Raw genomic sequence first — 15627 nt, 5'->3', positions numbered from 1 at the left:
TTTGACAGGAACAAGGAGAGGTAGCAAGAATTAATCTTGGTATATCAGTTACTATGGGTGATGGAAGCTAGCCTCACATGAGGATAATTTGGTGTCTACATCCTAGTTATATCTGGTGTACTAAGCTTGCTGTACAATAAGACAAGGCACCTCCAATTTATTTACTAATATTTGTAGTTAATACTGTAGTTTGATTGGCTGCATATATATAAATTTAATATAAACCCCCCTAATGTGTAAGGATCGATTTGTGAGAAATATTGCAGAAATACAGTCCACTTAACATCATACAAATTGCTATCGAAATATTTAAATTAACGTAAATATAAACTCTATAAAAATTCTCATAAATTAAATAAATATAAATCTCACAAGTTGGTTCCCACATTATATGGTACTTCGAACCGGATCATTATGATATTAAAAGTCCAAAGACTACAGCATTTAAGAATAATTCCCAACAGAATAGCTGGTGAATTTATCGTACTATGTGGCAATGATATCCCGTTTTCTATTGACGAAAAATTCCACTACAAGCTACATTTTCTATGGGTAACTTGTGTATACAACACAGCAGCAATATTATCTGGCTATTGTATGTAATATTATTAAATGGTGTCGGCGTTTCTGACAGAGGGACTGGATCCTTCAAGCGCAGCACCACAATGAGGGTCCCATACGGGATACCCTTCCTCCGCCCAGAGGAAACTGCATTCATCCGGACACTCAAGACCCGGGTAAAGTGACACTGGAGAAGGGAGTCTGGGAACTCAAAGGGAGCACCTTGAACTGCCACATAGGTAGTCTCACTGCACCTGACCGACACTTCCACCGAACAACCACCCTCAGGCAGAGTCAACGTCCTCCCGTCATTGCGGCCGACAAAGTGACGATACACAGCTGTGGAGCAGAATTTCACAGTATTTAAATACCCCGAAATTACCATCTCTTTTAAGGGTCTGAGCGTGGTGCAGCGGGTTAAAGGCGTACCTGTTATGCCAGTTGCTGGAAGGTTTCTGTGCTGGCTAGGGTTCGAGTCTCTTGGTGGGAAAGTGTTCTAAAGTTGTATAGCTTCACTTGTGTGTTTAGGCAAGTTGTGCATCAAGCATAGACACAGAGTTCTCCCATATTAACAGGGACGAGATGAAAAACATAAGTGACCCATCACTTGCTCTAGTTGCCTTGGGAGGTGGTAATCTTTGGGGTGTTGAAATACCCTGAAATTACCATCTCTTTTAAGGGTCTGAGCATGGTGCAGTGGGTTAAAGGTGTACCTGTTATGCCAGTTGCTGGAAGGCTTATGTGCTGGCTAGGGTTCGAGTCTCCTGGTGGGAAAGTGTTCTAAAGTTGTATAACTTCATTTGCATGTTTAGGCAAGTTGTGCATCATATATATATATATATATAACCACATGTGAAAAAGAGAAAATGCTTAACGCGTTTTCGGCTCATTCGTCTTCATCAGAGCAAAGTAGAATGAAGAGTAGTCATCTTCATTCTACTTTGCTCTGATGAAGGCGAATTAGCCTGAAAACGCGTTAAGCATTTTCTCTTTTTCACATGTGGTTATTCTGCATACTTGGATCAGTGTTTTTGTGATCATTGTTGCTATATATATATATATATATATGCGAACAAGCCTGAATGGTCCCCAGCACAATATGCAACTGAAAACTCACACCCCAGAAGTGACTCGGAACCCATACTCCCAGGAGCAACGCAACTGGTATGTACAAGACGCCTTAATCCACTTGACCATCACGACCGGACATAATGAGGTGATAGCCGAGGCTATTTGAACCACCCCACTGCCGGCACTCAGATAGTAATCTTGGGCATAGTCGTGATGGTCAAGTGGATTAAGGCGTCTTGTACATACCAGTTGCGTTGCTCCTGGGAGTATGGGTTCGAGTCACTTCTGGGGTGTGAGTTTTCAGTTGCATATCGTCCTGGGGACCATTCAGGCTTGTTCGCATTTGTGTTCCTCACGTGTGCCCCAAAGAATGAGGTGATTTGGTAAAATGCTATGCCCAAGATTACTATCCGAGTGCCGGCGGTGGGGTGGTTCAAATAGCCTCGGCTATCACCTCATTATGTCCGGTCGTGATGGTCAAGTGGATTAAGGCGTCTTGTACATACCAGTTGCATTGCTCCTGGGAGTATGGGTTCGAGTCACTTCTGGGTGTGAGTTTTCAGTTGCATATTGTCCTGGGGACCATTCAGGCTTGTTCACATTTGTGTTCCTCACGTGTGCCCCAAAGAATGAGGTGATTTGGTAAAATGCTATGCCCAAGATTACTATCCGAGTGCCGGCGGTGGGGTGGTGCAAATAGCCTCGGCTATCACCTCATTATGTCCGGTCGTGATGGTCAAGTGATTAAGGCGTCTTGTACATACCAGTTGTGTTGCTCCTGGGAGTATGGGTTCGAGTCACTTCTGGGGTGTGAGTTTTTAGTTACATATATATATATATATATATATATATATATATATATATATATATATATATATATATATATATGGTACCTAGTAGCCAGAATGCAGTACTTGGCCTACTATGCAAGTCCCGATTTGCCTAATAAGCAAAGTTTTCCTAAATTTCGCAATTCGGGGATGAGGATGGAGGCGAGGGTGTAGCTCATCATCAGCGTCAGGAGAGGCACCACGCGACTCTCCACCCCGCAGTACTCCACCAATGTCATCCGTATTAACACACCACACATTGAACTTCATCAAACGCATGTGGGAGGGAGGAGGGGGAGTTAAGGTGTCACACCAGCCCGTCCTCCTAAGGTTTCCCAACGGTCAAAAAACTGTCGTACTAAAGGGCCTTATCCAAGTCTACCAGAGGACCCAAAACAGAAAACGGGACAGAAAACAGGAGAATGGACTCTCAACCTGCCCTCTTATAAAGAACGGTCGCTTTTCGCTCGTATGCGTTACTAAGGCCAAAAATTATCGATCTAGATAATGGAAGCGGCTGGCGAAAGTGATGTACTGTCCCATTTTCTGTTTTGGGTCCTCTGGTAGGTTAGGAGAGGACACTTTACATTGACGTTGAGAAACTTTAGGAGGACGGGCTGGGAATATATATTTTATTATTATTATTATTATTATTATTTTCTACCACAGACGGGAATGGATACACTAACAGGACTCAAAAAACAATAAACTCTTGGGATTCGCCAATCCAGGTTTCAATAGTTATTTAAAGTTTTGTATTTCTGGTGAAACCAAGAAAAATATTAAAAATTCAAAATCAATATTCGCTATTTTGCTAAACTGCCTAGAATTAGTAAAAAGTTTTCTTTTATTATCGAAAGAAAGAGGTGACTGTAGCCTTAGATTGCCTTTAAGCAGCCTGAAACCAATAAAACAAGAACTTCAACAAAACCTTTGTTGATCTGAGACAAAGTGAAGCCTACACTAGCTGTTCCACCTGTCATACTACCATGCAAGAAGGACCACACATCTGTGGATCATCCAAGACAATTAGCAGACTTCTAGATGCAAATCATCTTGAGACAATGGAGTGACTTGGCGTGATGTATCAATGAAATGATTTTCATTGATACATCACACCATTGTGATTTCATGGCGAGACTTCTAGATGTTACAACTGCTGGACTTAGGCTAGGTTATAAGTATCTCTGGGAGTTTGCATCTCCAAATTGTAATCTCTGGCAGCAAAATTATTCGCACACACACTGCAGCACTCTGTGATGGAATGTAAACAGAATAACAATTTAAAGATGGCTATCGCAAATGATCAATAAAATGAGCAAGTATTCATTTCAAAATGATCTAATATCATCAATTTTAGCAAATTATCGCAAGACTGCAAACTATAGGTAGTGCATGCAGTGCCTGCAACCTTTCCACCTCCGTCCACTGCATGCATATGCAAGTTATAATTATGTGTTACTAGCTGGATAATCTCTCACTCTTTGTGTTAGGGCGTCTTAGGATAACACGGATGTTAGTAGCTTCATAAATTGTGAAGAGATTGTTTGATTTACACATTTGTTAAACTATGTAAATAGCTTATCGGTGCTATAACTTGCTTAACTAAAGAAATTTTGGGGTTCAACTGCTGAGCCCATTATGTGCTTCTGTAACCTCTTTCCACTACCACCCACGGGATGGTGTGATGGAGCGTATAATAAACTAAACTAAAAACAAATCTGAAAGTTTTGTATTATTGTATAACATATAACAGTTGTAAGTGTGACGTCAGCACCATTAGGCGTCTTCATCATATAATGAATAAGAATTAAACAAAAAATTAAAAATGTGAATGAGAGAAATTCCTTGATATCTAATGAGTTCAGGGAGAAGATTGAACAGTTTAGCTGCGCTTAAACAATGTAGATATGCACTTCATGCTGGTCAGTCGTTTGGCAATGTTGTATATAATTATTTCTTCAATTTCCTTTTCAATTCTTTCTTTATTATGCACCCCATACCCATCCCGTGGGCGGTGGTGTAAAGGATTACAGAGACACATAATCGGTTCAGGAACTGAACCCTCTAGTTCGTCTAGCTAAGCAAATAACAATCTTTTGACGTTAGTTACAAAACTATTAATGTTATATATACATGTACACATACTCATGCATACATGCGCATATACATACGTATACATATATACATACACATACATATTTAATCACCCACACAAATACACACATCAATAATCTATTCTGTTTTCTAATAATTAGTTTACTGTTTATTTATTAGTCTTGTCAATATGTGGCAGAGAAAGGTTGCGGGATAGATTGGTGACGGACCCAGGACGAAGGGAAGGTGAGACACAGTGTGGTGTGAGGTCCCCACCAGGAACCTGAGCGCCACAAACCCGTAGAAGTTGTTGATGAAGACTGACGCCACTCCGGCCGCCCCGTACACGGCTAGGCTTGCTACCACCGTCGGCCGCCTCCCGCACCTGTAATGTTCTCACTTGTTGGACCTCACAGGATGCTATCAGCAGTAACAACTCGGAGAAAAATTAAGATACACTGTTTATGGGTACACTAGAAACAATATATAATAAGTATGGAGAAACTGACTATAATGTCGTAGTGCTTGAATAAAGGTGAAGGAAAGACTCGATATATGTGTAAGTGTATTAAACAAAACAAAATCCGGATATAACTTACATCCTTCCTCAAGGTGCTGTATACATTGAGAACATTATATACAGCACCCTAAGACAGGATGTCTGTTACATCCGGAAATGTGGTTTTTAATACACTTAAACATAAATTGGGTCTTTCTTTAATCTTCAACAATAAGTATGTCCGTCAGCTCAGCCCGACATGATCTACCTAGCATCGCATACCAATATAAACCAACAATATAAACGCTAAGCCTTAGTATAATTTTCCCATAATTTCTTAGCATAATTTTACCTTTTTAGCATACCTTCTTAGCATAATTTTAGATCAACTTGTCGGACTTAGAATGGCTTATGATGAATTTCAATAAGTTTTTGCTCTTCTCTCGCTTGATCCAGGAGTTCGTAGTAAGGTCGATAATGACTCTGAATAACTTGAAGTTATCGTGGGTGATCAAGTGCGGCCGGTGATGGCTTAGTGTTACTTACAGCCATTAAGAGTAACTCAGAATGGCTTGTGATGACTTGGTTGTGGCAGGTGACGGTTGAATGGTAACTCAGCATGACTTGTGATGACCCCTTGATGACTTGTGGTGACCCCTTGATGATTTGTGATGACCCTTGATGATTTATGATGACCCTTGATGATTTGTGATGACTTGTAATGACTCACGTGTCAGACAAGGCTCCCCAGAGCCAAGAGCCGATGGTGTTGCCAATCCAGAACACGGTGACCACCATGTAGGGTCGCCAGGCCTCAGTACATACCCAGTCATGCTGCGGAGAGTTGGCGTCATTAGCGTGTGGCAACACTGCCCCTCACCAACCTAATCTCTGCTAGGCTATGGTGGGTCTGCTAGGCTATGGTGGTCTGCTAGGCTGTAGTGGTCTGCTAGGCTATGGTGGTCTGCTAGGCTATAGTGGACTGGTATGCCACCTACTAACCAAAGATAGATACCGTGTACTAGGCTATGGTGGTCTGATGTCACCTACTAACCAAAGATACCGTGTACGAGCTTTGGTGGTCTGATATATCACCAACTAACCAAAGATACCGTGTATTGGTTTGACATAGTGTATATTGGGCTGATATAACCTGTACTGACCTGTGAGGTATAGGTAGGAAATATGTGATCAAAGTTATACTGCCACCCGTTTGACACAGGGCATGTTAGGAGGCGGCAGCTGCCCCAGCGAGGTCAAGTTGATGTCAGAGGAAGTGATGTATGCCGAGGTCACGTTGGGGTCAAACTGGTGGCAGGTGTAGGGCAGTCTGGCAGGTGTGTCCTGTGGTGGGCATACAGGGTGAGATATACTCTGGGTCCCGCATATTCACACACTAATTGCCTGCAACTCATTTTTTCATCGCGTCACCAAGAGGTCAAAACTGGCAGAAAGTAATCCAACAGTAGCAGTTATATGGATACTTTTATTTGTTTTATTATTATTGTCATTATTATTATTATTATTATTATAATTATTATTATTATTATTATTATTATTATTATTATTATTGTTATTATTATTATTATTATTATTTTTTTTTTTAAATTAATCTTATTATTATTTATTCTTCTTAATATGTTCAATACGTTTTAGAGACATAAAAAATCCTTACACCTTTATATAAAACACACACACACACACACACACACACACACACACACACACACACACACACACACACACACACACACACACATAGGGGCCTCGTAGCCTGGTGGATAGCGCGCAGGATTCGTAATTCTGTGGCGCGGGTTCGATTCCCGCACGAGGCAGAAACAAATGGGCAAAGTTTCTTTCACCCTGAATGCCCCTGTTACCTAGCAGTAAATAGGTACCTGGGAGTTAGTCAGCTGTCACGGGCTGCTTCCTGGGGTGTGTGTGTGTGTGTGTGGTGTGTGGAAAAAAAAAATAGTTAGTAAACAGTTGATTGACAGTTGAGAGGCGGGCCGAAAGAGCAAAGCTCAACTCCCGTAAAAACACAACTAGTAACACACACACACACACACACTCACACACACACCTCACACACGCACACACCTCACACACACACACACCTCACACACACACACCTTATCCCCCCCCTCCCCCCATGTTCTCTCACATAAGCAGTATCATTGAGAAGGCGGGAGAGGTCCTGGTAGAGGGGGTGGGCGGCCTGGTCGCCAGGAGACTGGGGCGCGGCTCCTGCAGGCAGGTGTGGGGCGGCGCCGTCAGCAGGAAGAGCTGCACGTAGAAGGTCAGGCCAACGACCCCTGTCGTCAGCGGGATGAGCACGAAGCACAGGAGACGTTGGTACAAACCGAAGGACCCGATCTCCGCCAGCAGGTCCTCGAAGTGCATGGCGAACTTGTGGTAGTACGTTGGTTATTATCTGGAGGACGGGGTGTAATGGGGTTATTATTTGGAGGGGGGTTGGTTGGTAATGGGGTTATTATCTGGAGGAGGGGAGTGGTAATGGGGGTTATTATAGGGAAGAACGTAAGACTGATCTATTGGCCTCCACTAGCAACTCTGGGTTTGCGCCAGGCACCAGCTTCGAGGGAGAGTGGTGTTTATGGGGTCCACGACCGTCGACTCGTGTGATGAGTGAAGATGGGAGGGCATTCGCCCTCACCAACATTTTCATGGTGTTTTATCACCAATTATCACCAACATCTCATGGTCACGCGAGGTCTTGGGGCCAGAATAGTGGTAAGACTTTGGGAGGGGGAGCGCTAAGATGGCCCTCGTGTAAGGTGTTTGTACGTCTGGCAACGTTGGGTTTGTTGTCAGTGGGCATTATGTAAATAATATTGCTAGTGGATGTTTTCTCAACACTGCCACGTTATGGAGTTGATAAGATACAGCAGGGCAGCGCGATAACGTAACACACACACACACTTGTAATGTGTGTGTGTGTGTGACGATAGGAATGCCCTTCAAGTTGATTTGATAAAATAAGTGCTTGGAGCGTCATGTGGTAAATGGAATTCAATGTGAATAAATGCCATTTTATGGAATATGGAATTGGAGAAAATAGACCACACACAATATACAAATTATGTGGAAAAGAATTACAGAACTCTTATAAAGAATGAGACCTAGGGGGGGGGGGGAGTTGGACAGTAAGCTGTCGCCAGAGGAACACGTAAGAACATTGTGAGAGGAGAGGATGCGTCGCTTTCCGATTTTAGACTTGCTTTTAATGGTGGTTAAAAGCCGTTCATGGATGGTTCATTATTAAATTACATGGATGGTGAAATACAAAAGAAACTGTTCATGCCTTTTGTGAAACCAAATTGTAATATGTAGCAGTTGTATGGTGCCCATATTTCAAGAAGCACTTAAATAAACTGGAAAAGGTGCAACGGCATGCTACAAAATAGCTTTCGGAATTGAAAAAAACAAGAGTTACGAGACGAGACTAGAGGCGTTAAACAGGCCAAAACTAGAAGATAGAAGAAAAAGAGGTGATATGATCACCACTTAAACGGGTACATTTTAACGACGAATTTCCTCCATAAGAATTCCTCAACACCGCAGCAAGTATTTTTCTCCATAAAAATTCATTAAGACCGCAGTGAGGATTTTTCTACATAACAAATCCTTAAGACATTAGTGAGGACTTTTTCAGTCGCAGCGACGAATTTTTCCATAAGAATTCCTTAAGACACCAGCGGGGACTTTTCAAGGAACTACCCGCCACACACTCGAAATGGGTACGGTATAGGGAGGACTTTTTCCAAAACAAAAAGTTCCCGCTAAGTAGTCTATCCTCCTACTTGGTGGTAACGGTTCTGTGTACGTTTAGTGGAATACTGTCCGATCGGACAGCATTTGGGATTCGCAGTATAAAGACCTTGGTTCGATTCCAGGCCGAGGCAGAAACAAATGGGCAACTCTGCACATTTGTTCAAATGGGCAGAGTTTTTTCTTCACAATATACTTGGGAGTTAGCCATATACTCTTATCAATATACTTGGGAGTTAGCCAGCTGTTGCCGGCTGCATATTGGGGACGTGTGAGTGAGAGAAATATATGTAGGAGATAAGACAAGAGAAAATGAGTTCGGGGAATCAGTATATTAGACAACCGACGGTGAGAAAAGCGGGCCCAGGAGCTCGATCCTGTAGGCACAAAGAGTAAATAAATACAAACACGCACACACTGACAATAGTCATAGAGAGTCACGAGAGGCAGCGAGCCCCCACACTCCGCTCATCGTCTGTACATGACGCTTCCTAACAAGAACCTCTTTGTGTTGTGGTCGCTATGATGACTGTTGTGGCCGCCACAACACTCCTTCTCCAGACTGTGGCGCCTTTTTTATTAACACATTTAGGTACATCATTCAGGGCCTTGCACCCTACACCTTATAATACACCCAAACTTTGCCTGCACTGGCAAACTTAGGGTGCATTATAAGGATATTTTCAGGAACACGAGAGTGAATAAAGAAATCGTAAAGCTCCGGGTACCTCATACCGGCCTGTTTGAAGGGTCAAATGACTGGGCATTCAATAATGTAGCGAACAAGCTCATGCCCCAGTTCCTGCTCACAGAGTTTGCACCTGGAGTGCTCAGGATTGGGAGATCCGTCACCTGTAGCCACCTGCCACAGGTAACGGCAACCCAACCTGATCCTGGCAACCACTGTGTCGCACAGTCTAGTGGACGTTATGTGCTGCCCATAAACATAGGTTTCAGATCTAAACAAATTATAGCTTTTTATACCAGTGATTTCAGGTCGTTGGGAGCCAGAAAATTCTCTCCAATTAGACCTGAGTGTTTGGAACAATATAGTCTTAACAACAGAGATGGAGATACTATGTCAAATTCAACTTCATCCTTGTTACATGCTAATTTGGCTGCAATGTCTGTGGCATTATGATTAGTTATATATATGTGAGGTGGTATCCATACCAATGAGATTCTAAACCGTTTATTCTGTGCAGCAAGCAGATTATTTATAATTGCTAGTATGTGATTCTTGCGATCTTGTAGAAGTTTTTAAGTGCTTGAAGAGCAGACTTTAAATTACAGAAAACTGTTCCCCGTCCTGTGTTTGTTAGTGAACTGGTTTGTTTGTGTACAGGTCAGCCAGCTGTTTAACCTGACACTGATATTCTGTGTGCAAGTATTGTTTCTATGCAACCTGCAGCACAGACCTGCACACCAGAGCTACACATACACACACTCGCTTGTGCTGTTTACACTTACAAAGACCTATTCTTCAATACTAATCTTGCTATAAAACTTTTAGGTGTTCATCGATACTGTAACTTTCTTGGTTAAACCTAAATTATGGTTCAGTCCCTGAGCCCAATATGTACCTTTTTCACCTTTATCGCTACCGCCCTCGGGATGGTATGGTGGTCCACTGCCGCCCTCGGGATGGTATGGTGGTCCACTGCCGCCCTCGGGATGGTATGGTGGTCCACTGCCGCCCTCGGGATGGTATGGTGGTCCACTGCCGCCCTCGGGATGGTATGGTGGTCCACTGCCGCCCTCGGGATGGTATGGTGGTCCACTGCCGCCCTCGGGATGGTATGGTGGTCCACCTGCCGCCCTCGGGATGGTATGGTGGTCCACTGCCGCCCTCGGGATGGTATGGTGGTCCACTACCGACCACTGGATGGGTATGGGGGTTCACTACCGACCACTGGATGGGTATGGTGGTCCACTACCGACCACTGGATGGGTATGGGGGTTCACTACCGACCACTGGATGGGTATGGGGGTTCACTACCGACCACTGGATGGGTATGGGGGTTCACTACCGACCACTGGATGGGTATGGGGGTCCACTACCGACCACTGGATGGGTATGGGGGTTCACTACCGACCACTGGATGGGTATGGTGGTCCACTACCGACCACTGGATGGGTATGGGGGTTCACTACCGACCACTGGATGGGTATGGGGGTTCACTACCGACCACTGGATGGGTATGGGGGTTCACTACCGACCACTGGATGGGTATGGGGGTCCACTACCGACCACTGGATGGGTATGGGGGTTCACTACCGACCACTGGATGGGTATGGGGTTCCACTACCGACCACTGGATGGGTATGGGGGTCCACTACCGACCACTGGATGGGCATGATGGTGTGTGTAATACATAAAACACACTATAACTCACTCAAAGAGGTTTCTTTGCCGCCTTGTTAACATGTTGCGATGTTTGAGGTTGGCACTTTACGTGGGGTTCGAGTGGCGTCACGTGTTGACTGCGGCATGCTGCCCATCACAGTCACATGGAACCCTTCCTGTCTTGGTGAGAGGGTCTCGCTGCTAGACGCCCCAGTGGCCCCTCTACTGTAACTTGTTACTCAGTAATGGGAGATAGAGCGTATGTATGTATGTATGTATGTATGTATGTATGTATGTATGTATGTATGTATGTATGTATGTATGTATGTATGTATGTATGTATGTATGTATGTATGTATGTATGTATGTATGTATGTAAGGGAGCGTCTGTGTGTGTGTATTAATTCATAGACGGATGTCTTGTGAGGAGGTCTGGAGAGCCCTGCTGTGTCCCTCACACATGACTGAGACAAACTGTTAAGTTGTTGTTCTCCCTCACTAACCCTCCCTCCATCCCTCCCTCCATCCCTCCCTCTCTCACAAACCCTTCCTCACTCTCTCCCTCCCTCCCTGCACCCCTCCCCGTCTTCTCCACCATCTCCATCACTTCCTCCCACCAGTACACACTCACATACAATTACAATAATCAATTTAATTAGACAGACATGTTGCTAGGCAAGAAAGTATATAAGACGTATGCCAAATGTTGCCAAATATACGATGAAGGCGTACAAACATTCATACCAAAACGGAGATGCAGGACTAGAATACAGGATTGGTTCAACTAAAATTATAAGAGAGCCAGAGAGGAGACGACAAGAAAATGTGGTTCAGTATACGATGAGGCCTAACCCACAAACATACCAGCACTACTAACAAGCAAGAAAGGAATACACAGCAGTGAGGAGAGAGGCAGAAAGGAACTTTGAGAAAGGTATATAACGGTGTGTAATAGAAAGGTATAGAAAGATGTATATAGCGGACAAATATAAAACAGATGCAGGTCTTTTCTATAAATTCATTAAAAGCAAGCTGCATGTAAAGGATAAAATCCAGCGATTGAGAACGGGGGAACAGGACTACTGAGAATGAATAAGAAATGTGTAAAACGCTAAATGAACAGTTCCAAAGTGTCTTTATACTGTAGCGAGTAATCCTTATACTAGAATATCTAACTCTGGCCCCAGACATCACTCGGTACCCTTACTCAAATCTCTGAATATGTTAGATATTAAGTCACTGCACATCCTCTCATGTGTATTTTATATATATAAAACACTGAACTGTAATGTTAATCTTGACCTTAAAAGCTTCCTAGAAGGATGTAACAGATCCCATAAGTACTACACCAGAAACAAATACCTATTGATATTCCAAGAGTACGACTTAATCAAACTAGAAATGCTCTACAAATTAAGGGACCCAGAATGTGGAATGATTTTCCCAATCATGTTAAAGACTGTACCTCTCCCAACCTGTTTAAGATAAAAACTAAGTACTACCTAATTAACTCCATGTAACTTACCTCACCCTCAAAATGTCAACTCATGTCTTCTATTTTAAACAATGCTGTCTGTTGACCAAATTGTAGTTTTGCTATTTTTTTCTGCCATGTTCCCCCCTTTTTTTATTGTTTATTTTTCTCAACACAATTTATACTTTAATCTCAATTAGTATTAAGTTTTAGTTTTTAGTGTTTTTCCTGCCCGAAACGCTTTGCGTAATAGTGGCTTTAAGCATTATATGTACTAGCTCTATCTATAAATCCATCAACGTTTTCTATATCACCTTGTATCCATGTACTTTACCTGAATAAATATTTGATTTTGATTCGATTTGAGGGTGGAAGGAAGTGCTGTACTCTTTCATCTGTGTATACATCGTGCAGTCCCATCATTTTAATATGAGTGGCTATTCTTTGAATCCATTTAGACTTGCTGGTTCCATTTCGTATGTGTTGTAACAGTTCAACTGACACAATATTGTTTTTGTTATCACGCAGAAGCTCTAATCCCATCATAAGATTGATTTCAAATATTCTATCTCGAATGCTAAGTACATTTAATTCTTTCCGCATATTGAGAACTTTGGTAGTCATAGGACTGCCAAGTATAATTCTGAGTGCTTCATTTTGCAATTTTTTCCGGTCTATCAATAGTTTTGCCATTTTGCAGGACTAAAGCTGGTGCATGATTGTCTATCAGAGACCTTTTATATGCTAAGTACATCATTTTTGTTATTCTAATATTAACACCGTACTTAGGGCTGTACCCACACTACAGTTCTGAGAGCCTTGAGTCTGTCTCTACATTGTTGATGTAACTTATTGACTGCAGTTGAGGTACAAGGGACAGAGACACCAAGATATTTGAAAGAAGAGACATAGTCTATTGGTATGTTATCTATCTTAAGTTTTCGTGGTCCACTTTTGCGGTTGCCAATTTGTCTGTTAAATACCTTAGTTTTAGCAGCGTTGATTACAAGACCAAGGCTCTATCTATCGACATCGATAGATACAGCGATAGCAGGCAGCTTGATATCTGCGAGGCACTACACATTAAGAAGTCGACACCAGCAATCAACAGCCAATTAATGCACAACTATATTCTACCCACTTCAAGACTCCGCACCAATAAAGAAGCATCAAGAAATATGAGCCAATGGGCCCTTTGCAGTTACTTCCATTCTTCCCTTTAACTTAAAAATATTATACCCATTGTTTCGTGTTCTGTCTTGTGTTGAAAGTTTGTTTTCACCGCATCCAAAACTGTTGTAACATATCACCTCACCCAAATGCAGGTATAAAATCAAAGCTGTTTTAACTGTTTAGTGTTTGCAAGTTATAGTTGTGTGTGTGTGTAAACTAGTCTTTGAAAATGTAATAAGTTATTACGAAACGCGTTCAAGTGTCACGTCAGACTAGAAATAAAAATGAATTTTGGAGAATTGATTTTTCAATTACCATCAACAGTGAAAATAAATATAAGAAATATTGAGAAAATTCGTGTTAGAATTATTAATCTTACTTTTTCGGTCATATTTAATAATATATGTCTACAGGAAAGACTGCTACCAATATATATTATATATATATATATATATATATATATATATATATATATATATATATATATATATATATATATATATACATATATATATATATATATATATATATATATATATATATATATATATATATATATATATATATATATATATATATATATATCTTCACCATATCTCGCCCTTGACCCCCTCGTCCCTATGTCCATGGTCCCCCATTCCTCCCTCCCCCTTATCTCCCATCCTTCCAGATTAGAACCACTAAAAACATTAAGGAAATCACATCAAATATTTCACACGACTCCATGAAAATCGCACGGGGGGGGGGGATGCTATAATTGCTAATATTTCTTAAAGCATTTAACTTAGGCCGAAAATGACCAGCCTATGTCCGTCCCGTACCCTAGCCCATTCCCCCTACAAATTTGGGTGAGGCTAGTGTCAAGACTCTGGCCTCCATCCTTGGACAGACAGACAGACAGACATGCTGTCTTATAATATATATATATATATATATATATATATATATATATATGGCTGGCTTCAGAGACAAGCACCTTACACTCTGATGACACGCTATTTAAGGTTGATGATGGAGAAATGGAGTCGTAAGCTGCCTACTGCAGTGTTTTCAGTAATTGTGAATGTTACAAGAATAGTCCAATATTTCAACTTATAAGGTGGATAACCAGTTATTGACTACTTGTGGAGAATGAGGGCATCGTATTCCTGGCCGCGCCTGTGCGTGTTGACCGCTGGTATTGTTCTGTGGGAGTCTTTGGGGGAGGAGAGGTGGGGGTAGGAGGAGGGGGGGGGAGGAGAGGTGGGGGGAGGAGAGGAGGAGGGGAAGGGAACTATCAGGAGAAAGCGCCAAGCCATTACGAATTATAGGCCTTCGAAGTGGTCAGGATAAGGATTTGGGATGGGATGGAGGGAAGGAATGGTGCCCAACCACTTGGACGGTCGGGGATTGAACGCCGACCTGCATGAAGCGAGACCGTCGCTCTACCTTCCAGGAGAACCAGAAAGAATAATTAATATGCAGACAATGCCTAATAGCGTGGTTGAACAACTAACCTGACCCACCCAGCAAAGTGATGACGGTTCGGCTGTTGTGGTTGTTTTAGATTCAGCAACTTTGAACACACAATTGCAAGCCCCACTACGGGCTGTGGTGAGCCCGTAGTGGACTTACCTGGCACAGGAGCGGGGCTGTGGTGAGCCCGTAGTGGACTTACCTGGCACAGGAGCGGGGCTGTGGTGAGCCCGTAGTGGACTTACCTGGCACAGGAGCGGGGCTGTGGTGAGCCCGTAGTGGACTTACCTGGCACAGGAGCGGGGCTGTGGTGAGCCCGTAGTGGACT

The 15627-nt window shown here is 42.6% G+C and overlaps 1 pseudogene; it reads right to left on the bottom strand.

Annotated features, from left to right (window-relative positions):
• Positions 1-4450: 4450 nt before the first annotated feature.
• On the bottom strand, positions 4451-11689 carry LOC138364587 (beta-alanine transporter-like; annotated as a pseudogene).
• Between the last annotated feature and the right edge of the window lie 3938 nt (positions 11690-15627).

The sequence above is a fragment of the Procambarus clarkii genome, chromosome 14, assembly GCF_040958095.1.
Source record: "Procambarus clarkii isolate CNS0578487 chromosome 14, FALCON_Pclarkii_2.0, whole genome shotgun sequence".
NCBI classification, from domain to species: Eukaryota; Metazoa; Arthropoda; class Malacostraca; order Decapoda; family Cambaridae; genus Procambarus; species Procambarus clarkii.
This window is presented reverse-complemented; position numbering and strand designations above follow the sequence as displayed.